Below are 18,003 nucleotides of genomic sequence, written 5' to 3' on the forward strand. Positions count from 1 at the left end.
CGTTCATTCACACACCATTTCCACAAGTAACACGTTACCAGCCTGTCTTTCCATCGTTTTAGGGGTCTGTCGGTTTTTCACAGCACTTGATCTGAATGATATGTCTTTTCCTATGTCAAGTGGAACTGTTTTTTCTCTAGGCGTGCACTTGAGAAAGAAGCTTCCTATGGTATAAATACAAGGAGAGACATAGCTATATTCCTCCACATAGATTATTTACAAGGGAAACGTTACCTTGAGTAGTCAAAATATATGAACTAGTATTTTTTATGTGTAATACCCCATTTCTTGCCCATTTTTCATCACTATGATGACAATTGTATGAATTAAGAAGTTGCAGAATAGTTTACGAGTTAACTGAAGTAATAAAATTATTTTGGTTGTCCTGATGTCATTTGTAACATCACAGGGGTTTTTGTTGTAAAAAGGATTCTGCTGTAACAGAAATCATTGCTTTGCTGGAACGACTGGCTGATGAAGTGGTTCTTTTCATTTTGTACTTTTCTAACTATTAAGTGCAAATATTCTGAAATATTTACTACTGGATTATCTGTTTGACGTGTGCTTAATAATGGAAGAGAATGATACAAGACAGCGTGGCACACAGTACTAGTTCAGTTTTTCTCTGAAGAAGAACCACTCCTGATTGCCTGAAAATAGGACTTTACTAATAAGTATTCCAATACTTCTTCTCTGTGAGCCTTTTTTTTTTCTTGATTGCAATTATGACAGAAATATCAGATAGCTGCTACTTTACTCACTGGGAGTTTGGTATTTCTATAAGAGCAATTCCATCGCCTGGACTGGGACTATTCATGAGAGTAAAGCTTGTTCAAGTCAGTTTTCAAGGATCAGATCATATGTGGATGCTAAACTGAGTTGGATGTTAATGATTTTATCTGGCAGAGTGACTAATAGTCTAGCTGAAGTCACACTGAGCTGCTATGGCTGAACCTTCTGAAATAATAAAGGTCATGCTGGCTCCTCAATTATAACCTATTTGTTGAAATTTATAACTCTGCCTGAAAAAGTTAATAGCAAGCCTAAGCCTGCTATTCTAGTTAGATTTTCTCTCATAAGTCATTCTGAATAACAAAATTACATACTTGAGTTATAATGGTGGGGAATAAATATACAAAGTGTCTGAGTTTCATAAATGTATGTCTAAAAATAATAGGTTATGTGAAGTTGTTGACAGTTTAAAATCCAATTTGCTAGGAACATAGAAGAACATGCAGAAGAAAAGACCCATCTCTGTGGCATGGCTGAAGCAGAGCAGTGTTGATTTGCATCTGCTGAATAGCTGACTAAATACGTGTAAATGGGATGTATCATCAAAAGTGGGAAGACAACTTTGTCACAGATGCTTTGAAATTTCTTTAAATACTCGTTCAAGTTGGGCTTATGCCCAGTTTTGGGTTAAGGATTTTCCATGTGACCTTCCAGTTAGAAGATTTAATTGGCTCGAGTACTGTAAACAAATGATTTTTATTAAGTTCAAATCACAACCTGGGTACTTTTTGTCATCTTATTATGCATTCTTGTAGATGTTTGGGTGCTGTTAGAACTATGATTATAATTACAGAGTGCAAATGGACCTGCTTTCTGGAAAATAAATCCATAATCTAGTCTAATCTAGATTTATTTAGTCTCTCTCTCTCTCTCAGTGACATTCTTTTTATTGTAACTAAATCCCCTGTAGGGCCGAATCTACTTCTTTTGCACTGAATTGTATTCCTTTCCTACTTCACTTAGGCTGCTTGTATATTATGTATATGTATGTATGTATAAAATTGTTTGAAAGACTCAGAAGGCTTTTGCTCGTGTTTTTGTTGTTGTTGTTGTTGTTGTTTTATGGTTTTTTTTTTAGCAAAACTACATTAGGGAAACTACCAGAGATAATACGAGATAGTGTTGCCATGACCCCAAAACTTACTTGGAGAATAGTTTTGTTGCGGTAAAACCCAACCATTTAAAACATACTGGGATGCCTCAAGGTTATATACCAACTCCAGTATTTAATATACTTATAAATTAGTAGGAAAGAGAGGAGGAAGAAGTGAAATTTTGCTGAAGACATGAACTGATATGTGTTGGACAGAACGAGAAAGGACTTGTTATATTACTTTAGGGAGACCTGACTCAGCCAGCTGATTTGCCAAAATGTCAACAAATGTCATTCAGTTATCATAAACAGAAGCCTGATGTCTCCTGAAAATGCTAAGATTACCTGCCAGATTTCACATTACATTGGCTGGTGAGATTAGTAATGTTCACAGCTCAGGGAAGACCTCTGCTGTTTGACTGAACTTGCAAACCAGATTTTAAGAATTGGAATAATGTACTCTAGTTCCTATGTGTTAGGATTCCTTCAGAGAATTTAGTGAAATACGGTAATATTGCTTATCTCCTCTCAAAAAATATTACAGAAAGCTCTGAGATGAAAAAGGAGAAAAAGTACAGTCAATCTGTAAAGAGTCTCAAGAGTTTTGGCTGTTTACCTTAAAGAGGTTGAAACAAAAATATGGAGAGTACTGACACATATTGTTCAGGCAGGTGGAGAGTTTTTCTAGTTTTTACTCTGTCATAAGAGAAAAACAGTTAGTCAAAGAAGTATAAAAGCCATCCATTAAAGACTGATAGAAAAATAAATAATTTTTAAGAAAACACGTAATTTATTCTTGAGATGAAAATTTCAAGGGATTGTAATAGATAGCAGTGACAAGATCTAAAATTGTAAGAAGTTGGGAAAATATTAGAATATTAAAGTTCATTATGCAGAATTCAAATTAGCCCCTATTAGGAGGCATCTTCTTGGGGTTGATTATGCTTCCCTCCATAACATCTGCCCGTGTTCAGAAAGAGGATAGAAGTGTGTCCTGATCCAATCTTATTTTTCTGAAGTTCTCACAGTTGGTCTTCAGGGTAAATAATTATGGGCATAACTGGTCTCCAATCTAAATCAAATATTCATATTTGTCCCATGGGAAATATTTTGCAGCATCTGATTTGGTTTTGCAAATACAATTCACAGGGAAAGAAACACATGTAAGATGCAGTTAGGTTGTAGAATCATACTCTGATGCAGCTACGTCAGTAACAGGGCTCAGTATTTGTGAAAACCTCATTATCAGTAAGAGGCATATTAAATGATTTTTAATATTTTTTTCAGTTAGCAAATAATCAAAGAATTTAATTAAAAAAAACTCTGAAAACAACACCACAAAATTTGCAGGTCCCAGTGTTGTATGGAGATCAAGCTATTGTTAGAGCTGTATTAACACTACAGTTCTCTTCCATGAAGGTTAAATGAATTTTCATGATTTGTGCCTCTTGAAAGCCTGAGACTTCAGTTGAAGAACAGAGGCAAGTTTGAAGGTGAACAACCGTATTTTAAGTTTCCATTTCACACCATTGTCAGTAGGAGTTAGTTTTCTAAATATTTTTAGAAGTATAGTTCCCTAGGAGCTTTTCTGCACTTGAGAAATACAAGTGTCACTAAACTCTTGAACTGTCTTCCTGATCAGTATGGAAGACTTGTCTATTTTAATGATTGTAGCAATTGGCAGGGTGCTTGTTTCCACAGGAAATGTGCACAGCTATCACCTTTGCCAAACATTCATTTTGCTCTACATTAACTAGGTCTATTTTGTGGTGATTCAATATTACAGTCTCTCATTATGTGATTAGTATTTTAAATACGTTCACGTGGGCTTGAGCCAGCTATCCCCATTTTGCAATCTTTGCCTCTTCCTACAGAATACCTGCTTCTACTCCTTGTTTAAGATTTGGGTCTTTCTTTTAAAGCAGAGACTTTCATATATCCTTAACACATGTTCCTAAATACAGATTTATGGACAAATCGAGATTATCTGCGTCCTGGCCTCCCACTTTTATTCACTTAGATTCTTTATGTGCTTACAGATGTTTCTCTCCCTGCAGAAAGAATATTAAGAGAAAAGTATATACTTTTAACTCCTTTAAGTTCTATTTACTAGAAATTGACCGATATCTGTGGTTCATGGCTTGTGAACATACATTTCTCTGAGACTTTGACCTTGTGAATAATCCCAGGTTGTTCCAGTGATAAGTTTTAAGTGACATGATGTTTAGGTGAAACGAAAAGATTGTGGTCAGTAACTGAAGTTCTGTGGCTCTGCTTGTACCTGCTACTTTAAATATTAGTTTTCATATTTTTGATGTTTCTTCATGGTTTTTTCAGCAATAACAAAATAAACCATAATATTTTAATGCCCAGAATTTCAACGTAGTACTCATACAGCATGTAGCACATTAGGTCTTGACCTCAATGTGGAATTTAAGTGCTATCACCAATAGAAGTAACATTTTGAAACACATTGGCTGAATAGCCTGAACACTGTTCAGAAAGTATAATTGTTTGAGTATGAAAATCATAGAATCATATCATAGAATGATTTGGGTAGGAAGGGACATTATAGATCATCTAATTCCAACCCCCCTGCCATGGGCAGGAGGCACCTTCCACTGGACCAGCTTGCTCAAAGCCCCATCCAGCCTGGCCTTGAACACTTTCAGGGATGAGGCATTCATAACTCCTCTGGGCAAACTGTTTCCAGTTATAGACTCTAACAGTCTTTCAAGGTAGTAGTTTAGTGTTGGTTGTTGCTAATTAAACATACGAATACTGTAGCCTTATAAATATTAGAGTATCACTTATACAGCTAAAGACCAACTGATCCCCAGTGTTCCTCCTTGCGATCTTCTTTTCATGTGCTGAAATTTCACAGTTGCTAAAAGCAAATCTAGTGGGGATATGAATCAGGAGAAATTTGTGCAAATACTCTTTTCTCATATTTGCATCTGAGGGAAAATTTAACTTAGTTTTTGAGCTGATATGCTCCACAAGTTCAAAGACAGAAGTAGTTTTCTCTGGGGAAAGCCATTTTCAGGCCAGCTGTAAGCAATTTATTTAGACTGATTGCTTGTTTTTTTGCTTTCCAGTACATAAATACTAAATGTAATTGGCTTATAACTAATGCAAGGCTTTCTGGTATCATTTATGTTGCTGTTTCTGAGGTCAAATGATTATGTGAGAATTTTGCTTTTCAGGTGAAAACATGGAGTAACTTCTAGGTGTCTTGCTCGGGGAGAGAAACTTGGATAGCTGCCCCAGGGTCAATCTATAGGTTAATACCCCCACTACTCCTTGAAGATTAGAAAATGACTAAAACTATGTGGTTTATCTCTCTCTTTTTTTTTTTTTTTATTTAAACTAGACTTACGGTATCTGAGGCCCGATTCATTTTTTAATCAGTGCTCTTCAGCTTGTCATTGGCAAATACTAACATAACTGATTGTTATGCCAGCAAGAAAACCTAAGAAAACACAGTAACTCCTACAAGTGAAAGAAAACAACGGTGACGAATTGCATTGCAGATTTAAAAGTACCATGGCACATTGTTTCAAATGTCTGCTGCAAGCTAAATCTACGTGTGGCGATACATGAACCAGGGATGTTACTGGTTTATTTCCATATGACACCTCACACAAAAACTTCCAAAGCCTCATATATTAGTGGTCAGCATAGCTGAGAAGAACTGTCCCAAGAAACAGTCTTTTTAAATATTTCAGAGATCTAATCACAAGTCTGCAGTGGATGTCCCACAATATTTCAGGGTATGTTTCTCTTTTGAAAGGGAATCCATTGACTCCTGTGGGTGTTAACTCTTTGGGTGGTCTTGCAAGACAAAATGAACTCAATCCAGCCACAGGAGTACACATGCTGAATGCTGAGCAGCTGCAATGATACCACATGAATATTTAAAGAAAAAGGGAGATTGAAATATAAACAGCCTTTCAGGAGCTTCTTTTTCAAGACAATTCCAATAGAGAAGAAACAGGGTTCTTTGATTTTTGAAAAGGGATAAGAATTTTTTGGTCAATACCAAGTAGAAAACTGGTTCCTGTTACAATATAGAACTTGATTAATCACAAACTTTTTAAGTTTTAAATTTCTTGCTGGCAAACCAAGCAAGTTGTAATTTAAACTGGTTTGCTAAACATTTTTTATTATTTAATAAATATTTAGTAAATAGTAAATGTTTAGTGAACATTTAGTATCTTTATTGTTTACTAAACAATTTTAATTGTATAGTGTTAAGTAACCAGTGCTTTTAACTAGGCAGATGGATAAATATTTCATATTTTGTATCTAGTTTTCATAGTGAAGAAACTAGAAATTACCACCTACAAAATGGCCCCTCTTTTTTTGCTAGTTTGCTATTTAAACAAATTAATTAGTTGCTTTCGACTTTTTTTTCAATGCAATTCACATCCTTTTTAGTATGCCATTTATGCAAAACAGTCCATGCGACAGCATTTAGGAATCTGTTGGCTTCCAGCATTTATTTTATACCCTTAACAAATAACGTCATTGAATGTTGCTATATTAGAATATACCACTGAAGCCTCGTCATGAAAACCTGCTACTAAAGCTAGTTGTACAACTTTGCAAAGTCAGGGCCCATGTTAAGAGTTTTGAAGAGTGTTACCTGGCATTTGAGAATCCTTTCACTGGAAAACTGTATTTTTTAAAAATAGAAATGTGAACGTGTTCACTAATCAACTTGTTGAATCCATAATAATGGATTGTTGCTAAAAACACATGTTACTCTGAATTGATATGGAATAATGAGGGAGCAAGCTAATTTGTGAAAAAATAATTTAGAAACTATCAAGAATTATGAACAAATGCTCATTTTTGGAACTATCTGTATTGGAGACCCTTCATCAGGGTAAGTTACTGTAATAGTTCTGGAGTGTACTGTGTGCTGTATATTTGCAACTTTAATTAAATTTCTTTAACAAAAGCAATTAATTGCATGAGATAATGGCATTGGAATCAGACTACAGAGTCTGTGTTAGTTTACTGTAATATCAGATACTGTTGTGTAACTGGAGTGTTACTGAAACACAAAGCCACAAAAGGACAAAGACTCTTGGTCCAAGATGTTTGTCGCTTTTAAAACTGCTTAATGTGTTGCCAGCAGTGCTCATTAGCCTAATAGCTAATTTTATTAGATTCTGCCTCATGTCAGGGCTGTCTTCAAGGTGAATTTTTGTGCCCTAATCTTTCTTCGGTGTAATAAGGTGTTTGTGTTTCATATTCCTCGTATAAATTGCTGATAAGTGCCGACATCTACTTGAGATCAAATAAGCCTCAAGAGGAAGAGAGGGATGGCAATCTGGTGTAGTGGAAGGTGTACCCTGCCAATGACAGGGAGTTGGAAGTAGATGGTCTTTAAGGTCCCTTCCAAGCAACACCATTCTATGGTTCTTTAGAAAAGTTACATAAAGGCCACTGTAGCCCTTTGGCAAGTGCCCTTCTCTGCAACGCGAGGGTCCCTCTTTATGTTTTGGAAGCTGGAGCCATAGGTTTTCCTCTGTTGCTAGTGAATGATGACTACTCTGAGAACAGTAATACAATGAGCATTTATGTTCATAGAAAGAAACTTATCTGCAAATTGTGGTTCCTGCCTGGGGAATAGCTTGCCTTCATACGATACATCTCATTGTAGAAACCACTTCCCTGAGAATTTTTGATTCTCTGATTATCTTCACTAGGCACATGTTCTTTCATTCCTCAGCACATCCTTGGAAGAAAAAAAATACTGTGATTGCATGGAAGACCACAGAGAAATATTTGCTTTATGAACAGTCTGTGAAATATTCCTTGGATGGGAGGGATTCAGAAGCAATATTCCCTGATATAATTTTCTTTAAACCTTGAGAAGCTAGTTCTGCTCCCCTTATAAAAAAAATACCTCTAAATGGTTTCAGACACCTCTCTTTTCCTCTGAAACTTGAGGGCCTCAAGAGTTCTCTAGAAATCGAGGTTCTTTTTTTTTTTTTTACAAAATATGCCTTATTTTGTTTCCTGTCATTTTGTTTCCATGAGTGTGTCTGGCCAATATAAGAATTGGTCTGTTTTCTGAGAAAAGCTATTTCAGTAGTGTAGGAATTTAGGTGGCCTCACATTTAGAAAAATAACGATATAACACAGCCAATGGGATGCGTTAACTCAGCAAGCCAATCACGTGAGGCAAGGAAATTTGAATATTTGAGCTTCTCCAGGACAAGGGAATGTAACTGGCTGCTAGGGGATTAATAGGACCTTAATCTTGCATATAAATGTTCTTCTTGCTTTGCTGTAACTGGCTTCTGTGGAATAATTAGTGAAGAGGAACTCTGTATATCTAAAGGAAGTAACTACATTTTCAGTTTTGAACACTGGTGCGAAGTCCTACTAGTCTTACTGCAGTATAAATAATGTGGTATAGCTGATCAGTGGGTTTTCTTTTCTTCCTTGGCTTTTACATCAGAAATACCACAGATTTGATGCTTTTCCTCACTATCTCCACATCAGCTAAGGTACCAAAGCAGCATGGAAGTTGAGCTTGTTGTCCACTGTACAAGTTGAGTAGGCCAAGTCATTCCACTCTTAAGCTCAGTGACGGTTGTGCTGTTTGTAGCCCTATGGCAGCCTGGGGGCTCTACCTCATCCAGGGTATCTTGCTTTGTCTTTGCCAGATCCATGCACTTTGTGTGAACAGAGTACAGGTTTGTGCTCAGGTGGAAAGTGAAGCAAGGACCTGCTCCTTCAGAGTTGACATGCTTGTAAGGATGGCGATGGTGTTTTCATGATCATGTCCTGAAAGCCTGGAGTTGGCTTTGCTTTTTCAAACAGTAACTTTTATCCAGACAATGTGGTTTATTGGGTGTTCAGCAGGGACTATCTGCCTGCAAATTTTTGCCCTAGCTGAAATCATTGGTGCCAGGATTAACATCAATGATGCGGTGTTTGCACTGTGAAACAGGAAATACAACTTCATGGCTTTATGATTTTGTTGTCTCTCCTGCTCACTTTATGCAATGTGTTTTTTAAATTTTAGTCTGATTTAATTAAATATGCAGCGACTTGGTAATAGTCTTATGGTAATCATGTTTAATTTTTTCAGCTTAGACACTAGATACCGCTTATGGTTTTGGTTAACACTTTCCATGGAACAGAAATTAATAACAGAAAACATATTGTTCCTTGTACTTTTGCTAAAGTGATTTTTTGCTGTGCAGCACTTAGTTTTCCACTGGCCTGGTAACCTCTCAGTTGAGGATCATTCTTCAGCAATTGTTTCCTTCAGAAACAAGACGTTTAAAATGTAAAGAAATATGTTTAGATTTAATTTTCGGAGGCTAGATAAAGAGAAGAAATGACAAAATAATGTAAAGTGGAAAAAGGCAGTCAAGAAACAAAACCCTTAAGAGTCAGTAGAGCCATGGAAAATGTCTATAATCAAAGACCTCTTAAATGACTGCATTCCCACAGTTGTTGACTTGTAAGACTTAGGATGATCCTCTTAGAGGGTGCAGTGTGGAATTGCATCTCTGGTTCAGTTCATAAAATTACTTCACAGTCTTTGGGAATTATTTCATACACAACTTATTTAATAAATGACTTCTTTATTTTCTTTTCTTGTTTCAAAGAAAGAAAACTTCCTTTGAAACTTTATACCTTAGTAATGTGTAGTTCAATATCTGTAGGAAATTATTTGTCTTTTGCAGATAGCGATTTCAAGAAGTAGAACGCTGTATATGTGTTCTGACTTCATACAGGGTGAGAAGTAGTTTTGTGTTTTATAACATTTCTCCAAATGGAAACAAAAATGAGAGTAAATCATAGAAGAATGGATGAGTAATTTCTTCGTAGAGAAATGCACGAAGAAGAAACACGTCTTGAATCTTGTTCTGGGAACAGTACTTTGTGCCTCCTGTTGCTGGCATCTGCGTAGTAGAAGTTGGATCTCGGTGGAAATCATTCTGGCAAAGAATATTAGGCATTCTGTATTTACTTCTACAAAACAGAAAGATTTTTGCATAGCATCTTTATAGGAATCTTTGCTATAAATATTACTTTAAAAGAACACACGTATGTCAGACGGTGTTCTATTTCTGCATGTCAAATTCTTTTACATCCTACAATAATACTTCTTTAAAAGCACAATATCTCTTGTCTATATAATAAAAATACACTGGAATTGGGACTGATACCAGAATCTTTAGAGTGTAAGCCTAGGCTCTCTTATGATTCCCTCAGTACTTTTTGTTTCTTGATGAACTTACTGAGCAAAGGAAGCTGGGAAATGCACATCCAGTGCAGCACTTTCGGATCGAAGTAATGTGTGATTTGGATCTGCACTCATAATAATAAGAGAGAATTAGACAAGCTGTTGGGAAGAATCCCTGATTCCAACCAAGCCCATGACACTTTTCTCAGTAACTTCAATCAAGCCAGGTTTCACCCACCAGGCTTAAGTCTTTGAGTTTGCCTTTTAAGCAGGCTTCCTGCTTTGTATACTGAACATTTGTTCCTAAGGCAACTGCATCCAATTATACCTACCCATACATGGTCTTTATTATATGTTTCTGAGCACTGTTGAGGAGCTCTATTTAAATCATAGAATAATTATTTCTTTTAATAGATGTGCAATTTTAAATTTCCTTCATCTTAAACTTGGTGCTTAGTACTTAATAGCTTGTCCCAACATGGGTAGAAAGCATCTACAGAAATTAAGAAGAGACCATTCTTTCTTCCTATTGCCTAGAAAACTGATTACCAGAGCCCAAGTGCTGAAAGGAGAATGACTATATATACAATTATTTAGTTTTAGATTAGGAGTTAAGGATTGAGACCTTTAGCAGGGCATGCTGTAGAAGCACCAATATAGGAGGAGAAAGTTCTCAAACAGGTCTGTTACCAGTAGAAAATTCCGTATTTTTGTAAACTTGAACTCCCTAATTAATAATATAAATATATAAATAAAATATTGTTCATTCTTTCCACCTCAGATGAAGACAGTTTGCCTCTATTAGCTTGGGGAACACTGAATGGATCTCAGACAGAAGAATTCTTAAACAGTAAAAGAAAGGCATTCTAGTTCATGATTGTATAAGCTATAGCTTGGAAGCCAGTTAGGCTTTGGCATCCCCGACTCAGTCAGCTGAAGAATAAGAACATATAAAACCAGACCTCTTTGCGAACGTAGACAAAGGACAGTGTGCAGTGAGATGGAATTACAGTGTTCTTGGATTAATTTGAAATGGTAAAGATAACAAAATGTAGATTTATCTTAGGTTTTTTTTTTTTCTTGTTATTGTTAAACCATCCCACTACAAAGCCGTACGAATGACAGGACGTAGCTTGGAGAAACTCCCAGGTAAAGTTTAAAACCTATCTAATGAAGCTGGTTGATTGGGCATAACCTCTTATGTCCGTATTTTCAGTATTCATGTTGGTAAAACTTTGGTAGAAGCTAAGAAGAATTTTGCCTAACTAAAGCCAACAACTAATGGTGTGAAGGAATACTGCAGTCTTGAAGGGAATTGAGGATTCTGGTCTGACTCTGAAACAGGTTTGTGAAAGCTATGTCGTTTGGCAAGCTTGGACACTCATAAACCTCCAGAGAGTCCCAGAGCATGCTAGCCAAAGTATTTTTACAAACACGTATTGCTATCACAAGGCTAGAGTCTCCTGTCATATTTGAACAAGTTCTGCCCTTTTCAAATGGAAGTGGATCTGGTTCCAGCCTCCACCTGAGAGCATTCCTGTTGCAACTATCTGTTGATGTAAAACTGTATAGTAAATTCCCTTCCAGCCAAGAGCATTCCTCTTGTGAACATCTAGTGAATTGCTTTGTTTCCTTCACTTTGTTTCTGTGCAGAAGGCAATTAGACAGTTTTGGATCCTCCAGTTATTTATAAGAAAATGATCCTTATTTATGCTAGGAGAGGACAGCATGAGAGCAATGAAACTGCCTTTCTATCTGGAGCAGTTCAAAATAGGAAGAGGTAAAACAATCTCAAATGTTGAGACAATTAGGATCTTGAAACACTTTTTTGGAGGGAGGTTTGTAGAACCTAGTCAGAGTTGTATGCCCATTTCTAAGAATTGTACCAGAGAAATAAGGGAGATCTAGATCAAGAGGTGTAATATTAGTTAACACCTTGGATATTAACTGCTCTAGCTGAATCACTTGCATTGTAGAATAATTGGAAGATACAAAAGCATCAACACGTTGCAGAAAGGCTTCTTTCACTTGAGATGTATAGCTCTCAGTTAATGCAGTTAGTTACACTGTAATCTGCTTTGTGTAACAGCTGCCTGTTGTACTAAAAGTGATCATATGAATCTCAGCTCATTCTCCAGTTGAAGCTGGCGAATTTCTCTGACAATAACCAACCTTCCAAGTCTGGTCTTTCTTGCCTGTTTTTGTTTCTGTTGATTTATTTCTAGTAGGCTGACTTATTCCGACATCTCATAACATGATTTCATTAGGGTTTTTTTTGTGGTAAAATTAGAGCAATTCTGAACCATTACATACTTAAAATAATATATCTCAAATAATTTTGAATTTATAAGATTTTGGCACTAACAAATGAGTTTAAACCTTATAGTAGTACTTAGAAGGTAATGTTTCAGGCATGTCAGCGTTAAAGAAGCATTTAGACAAACCCCTTAATAATATGCACTAACTTTTGGTGAACCCTGGGGTTGGCAGTTGGACTAGATGACCATGTTCTATTTTATTCTACTCTTCCTCTCATAATTTTTTTATGTTAATGTTACACCATTAAAATATTAAGGACCTTATCCAGTAACCAAAATAACAGATGAAAATACCCATGGGTATAATTACAGCATCATGCATCTCCTTTATATTTGAAAGATAGAGGTCTTCAGTGTTTTTTATTCAGTAAAAAAACGAGAGAGATGTATTTCCCTGGAGCTACTAAAGTTCCAAGGAAATGTCCCTGCAACTATTTGATATACAAGTTTCAAGCTTGCAAAATCACATGTGAGCAACTTAAGCTGTGCAGTAGCTGTGTGACTGAAATTATTTGTTTGCGTATGTTAGTTTTGAGGATGTTAATTATTTGTATTGCCCCAAATAGTTGGTTTCAGCTGACAGTGAATGAAAAATTTTTTTGAAAATAGTAATTTAATATTCTTCACATAGTAAAATATCATTTTTGTTTGTCTATGCTAATTATAACTATCTAGAAGATTGCATCATTGCTCTCATATATAAATTGTAAGTCAATTTTTGTGTGAATAAATCAAATAATTTTTTTGTGCAAACATAAATAATTCCATGCATTGTTGAAATACTTAAGTTCTCTTAATAATTTTGTCCATTTCAGCATAATCACTGATCTCTGTGCTTTAATTTTTTTCAACACTTTGATCTTGTCATTTTTCCAGGATGTAATATAACTCAGAGTAATTCACATGTGCTCAGCAATTAAGCTAGACACAGAGATTTGTCTATAAGGAAAAGTTCTTGTGACAGGGTTTCTTTATGGTTTATTTAATGCAAATTAAAACCTGTATAAATTATTGTTTTGATGGATGTTTGACTGATTTCAGAAAAATATATTTTTCCTGGTAATAATTCTGAGTGAGCAATTAAACATTGTAGCAACATGTTGTAAAATGAAGACTTTGATACCTTGTTTACAAGAAACACCATTTCCTTAAGCACAAAATCCTCTTCAAACCAAATACATCACTGATTTTATTTAAATTGATTCTCTGTTGACTTCAGTGGAATAAAGTACTACTTAAGCAGCACAAGCTTGTAGAATCCAGCTTAAAACAAGTAGCTTGAAAAGGACAGTAAAGGCAATTATCAGTTGTAGAGTTTGAGGAAAGCAGCATTGAATTTCCAAATATCTATCTTACAAAAAATACTAGTTCAGATGTCCTGGATCCCAAATGTGGCATGTGATGAGTAACTCTAGCTACTTTTTTTCTGGTGTTTTTGTGTTTGGTTGGTTGGTTTGGGATTTTTTTGTTTGGTTTTTGTGTGTTCAAAGTTAACTCTGGGTCAGGTCTTTGGAAAAAGAAAAAAATTTGTCATACACAAGTCTTATAGACTTGTAGACTATAAGAGATTTATAGTCTCTTATATAGAACACAAGTCTTCTTGTTCTATATAAGCATCACTTAAGGGACCGTAATCTTTAAGTAGCCATAGTTAACTACACTTTATTTGCAAGTGACTGCGTGTGATTTGATTGAGGAGAATGGAGGTAGAGGGGGGAGAAATTCATCTTACCTGCTGGGCAGTGAATCATGTGGGAAGCTGTACTGTTGCTTTCTGTTCTCTAGCCACTGCTGTTACTGCCGGGGTGCTAGATTTGTCTGCTTTGCATGGGAAGTGAAGAGCAAAGGAGGGTTCTGTGATGAAAATGATGCTGAAGTTTGGACAAAAACTCACATGAACATCAGGGCAAAATACACTGTACAATTTTAAATTTTCTTTTTCCTTCGTAATAGACAAGTCACTTCATTGGTGTGATGTACAGTTGCAAGTCCTCTCTATACATTAGCCAGTTGTCATATACAATAAGGCAAATATGAATCAGTCTTCCAAATTGAATTACACTGCAGTATGGTTTGGGTAGCTGTCTAATGACTAAAGCCTACCTAGTGTAGACTTTTGCAAAGAGAGGGAATTGGCAAAGGCAAGAAAAGGAGAGGTACCAGTTTTTATTCTTGCATCAAACACACCAGTTTATCAGTGTTTTAGATAATAAGTTCCAGGCCATAGCAGCCTGGAAAGCTAGAAAGAGTTGAGTTTCAATTGCCTACACTAATTTTCAAGTTCTGAATGGCTGGACAAAAGACTGAGATTCTCCCTAAAGCTTCGGTGAGACAGTTCAATTAACTCCAGCAACAGTTAGATCCTCAGGGTCTCTGGCTTGGATTGATTTATCCTGACTTGGTCTTCATTTAGACTGTCTTGTCTTCACTGTCTTGGTAGTAGAGTTTCTGCAAGGTATAACCTGGGATCTGTGACTACCTGCATGTCATTCTTCTCTGAGAAGGACTGTGTGTCCTGGTTTGGCACCGTGTCTGATCCCTATCTTGTAGGTTATTCTCTCACTTGAGGCCCTTAACTTCTTCCTTTCTTCTGTCTCTACCCCATTTACTGCTTCATCTGTCTTCTCTCAACTACTGATGAATTTTTTCCTCATCTGTTTAGGTTTCTCATTTGTCATGGTTAGGTCTCTTTCTTTCTTCTGACAGCCAGCTGCACTACTAGCTGCAGTACTAGTCATGGATAGGTAAAGATCAGATCTAAAAGAAAAAGAGATTCAGAAACACTAACAACATCCTGGGCACTGATGTGCTAAAAAGAAGAACTGCTAATATGTTCTGAATTTTCTACAGGAAACCCAAAGACATAAGGTGGCTGGTGCCAAAAAGGTGGCTCTCAAAGCAGTTGGGGAAAAATGGCAAAGGGGGAGGCTGGGAAATCACAAGTTATACTAGTTATTTTTAAACATTTAAAATGAGTGAATATAGGTTTCTAAATTGAGAGGGGGTTTCGAGTTGTTTTATGAAAGAATCTGTACAGCTCCTGGGCACCAGTATGAATATTATGAATATAAAGTAGTATCTGTCCTGCAGAGGAATATATGTCCCAATCTGTTTGTGTATAGCGAGTCATCTCTAAGAATGAAATGTTAGTAATTTATATTGAAGTCCTCTGTCTCCTTTAAACAAGCCTTTTCTGAAGAGCTGGACAAACTGTCTGACCTTCCTTCAGAGCTCCTGCAGATGAAATGAGAAATGTCAGTTCACAAAGCAAATGTCACATAACTCACCTGAGTTCTGGTTTTGATAGTTATGATGTGCTGGACTATCATATGCATGTATGACATGGCAATTAAAAAAAATATTTTGGCAGTAACAGAGCAACAGGGATAAAATATGGAAATCTAAGGAAAACACTGAATCAATTCAGTAAATAAAAAATTGCAAAGCAAAATAAAACACAAAGTGAAACAGATTTTTATGGAAGTGTAAGAGTACGTGGGTGAGAATGCCATATGGAGCATTGGGTTGCGGGCAGCCAAATTTGCATCTGATGTGAGCTCTGTGAAAACTTGTAAGGAAATAAATAGTATAAGAAAGACATTGAAGAATAGCAAAGACATAGGAGAAGTCATGAAAGTTTCGAACAGGTCTGAAGAGCTAGAACTAGGAAGAAAACTAGACTTCTGGTGAAAATCTAAGAAGTGTCAGGGTTTATGGTATCTTTATACATGTCTTATACTCTTATTTAAATACATTATGAGCTCAAATATTAACACATGAACTGACTGTGCTCCCAATAAATTTTGTTAAGAGGTGAGTGCTGGCAGGGCTGTGTTGCAATTGTACTATTTTGTTTTGTATGTAGGCAGAGAGGAAAAAGCAACTTTATCTGAAATAACCAAACTGAAAAAAACAGACAGTCTAGTGTCAGTCAGAAATTACCTTTGCATATAGCCACATAAATACTAAAGAATAATGTTAAGGAGATTCTTTCTAATTAAACATTTCCTTCTCTCTATACTATATCCTAAGCATCTATAATAAACAAAAATAGTGGTCAGATCTTGATTATGCTTTTTGCTAACCTGGTGTTGTTAAGTGGATTTACCTGACTTGGAAATTCATTGACCAGCAAACTCAGCTGTTCCTGATAAGGGACAGAGAAGAGAGACTTCTTCCATGGAAAGTAGATTTTGATGGCAGGGAAGATACAATCAGGTGATCTGAACGAGCAGCAGGGTCTGCTTTTATTTTCTACAGACACTGTTTAGACTTGTACTGTATCAGTTCAGGACCACAAGAGCAGAGGGGATGGAGTAACATATTGGTGTGGTCTGTGCTCCCGAAGTGGTTTGTGTTGGGAAGTTGTCTGAGAAAGATACCCTTCCTTTCCACATAAACTTGATAAATTAACACTGGAATCCACAGTTCTCTCTCCTTCCCTTTGCTTAGTGGCTGAGCCTGTCCATGTGCAATATTCCACATAACTGAATCAAGATTTTAATCCTGATGCTACAGGGCTCTGTACTTTTTCATTGATTTAAATATAAATATAATTCACGCACTTGCAAACCAAATGTGCATGTGTGCAGTGTTAGCAGCCAATGTTTTTGGGCTTTCAGCGTTACCTTGGTGAAATATGTGTCACTGAATTTAAACAGTGAGGTTTTCTCAGAACAAGTACCCCAAGAGAACTAATTCTAATAATTTAATTTGTTCGCTTGTGTATAACTCCATTAGTTTTGCACTGAATTTATCATCTGTATCACAGCTATAGATTTGTTCATCTAAGACAGCTTGCAAAAGACTTAATTTAGCCTTTTCTACAGTTGCAGCAATTAATATTGTAGTTTAACAACCAATTATTTCAACTTGCATACAACACTGATTGAGTGGTGTTTATAGAGAAAGGGAAAAATTAGTAAGGGAGTTTGATAGAAAAGTCTACGGACTATGCTTTCTACCTGGGCAGAAGAAATAAAGCAAACCTGTTTAGGGAAGAACTGAGGGAAGGCATTAGAAAAGAAATTTGTGCTATTTTCCTATGATGAAGCCTTAATATGCTTTAGCTAAGAGTCTGTAAGCACTCACAGTGTATTAAGATCACTGGTTTGGGTACTCAGTAGAATTCAGAGCTAGATTTTTTTTTTAACGTAGAAATTGGAATGTGCATTGCGAAATTATTTCAAAATACTGGAGAAATTTTTGTGTTGATCATTATTCATAATGTTGAGCAGGTGATGGATAAAAGTATAATTTGAAATAATGTGACAATGCAGTTATAATGAGAAAGTTTGGATTTTTAAATGACTATTTATTCAGTAAGATTTAGGATCCACAGACAGGATACTGTACCTGAAAGACATCAGAATTACATTGCCAAGCCCCAAATCAGATGTGCTTATTCTGTGCTGGTACACTCCTGCTGATTTAGACTTTCTAACACTATGACATAGCTTGTCACCTCTTGCAGCACTTTTTTCCAGTGAATCCTGTTACTTGAGGATAGGAATTGCCATGGTTGCTCTTAGTTATGTTCCATCTAATTGTTATTTAGCTTTCAAGAGAAAGCAAGGTTA

General features: G+C 36.1%; 1 protein-coding gene across 1 annotated transcript in view; it reads left to right on the forward strand.

Moving 5' to 3' along the window:
• Nucleotides 1-18,003, forward strand: part of SLC35F3 (solute carrier family 35 member F3) — a 170,925-nt gene that overhangs the window by 1,105 nt on the left and 151,817 nt on the right. The gene's annotated exons all lie outside the window — the stretch shown is intronic.

Source organism: Pipra filicauda, unplaced genomic scaffold (genome assembly GCF_003945595.2).
Source record: "Pipra filicauda isolate LSUMZ 115617 unplaced genomic scaffold, ASM394559v2 scaffold16_size7369187_pilon, whole genome shotgun sequence".
NCBI lineage: Eukaryota > Metazoa > Chordata > Aves > Passeriformes > Pipridae > Pipra > Pipra filicauda.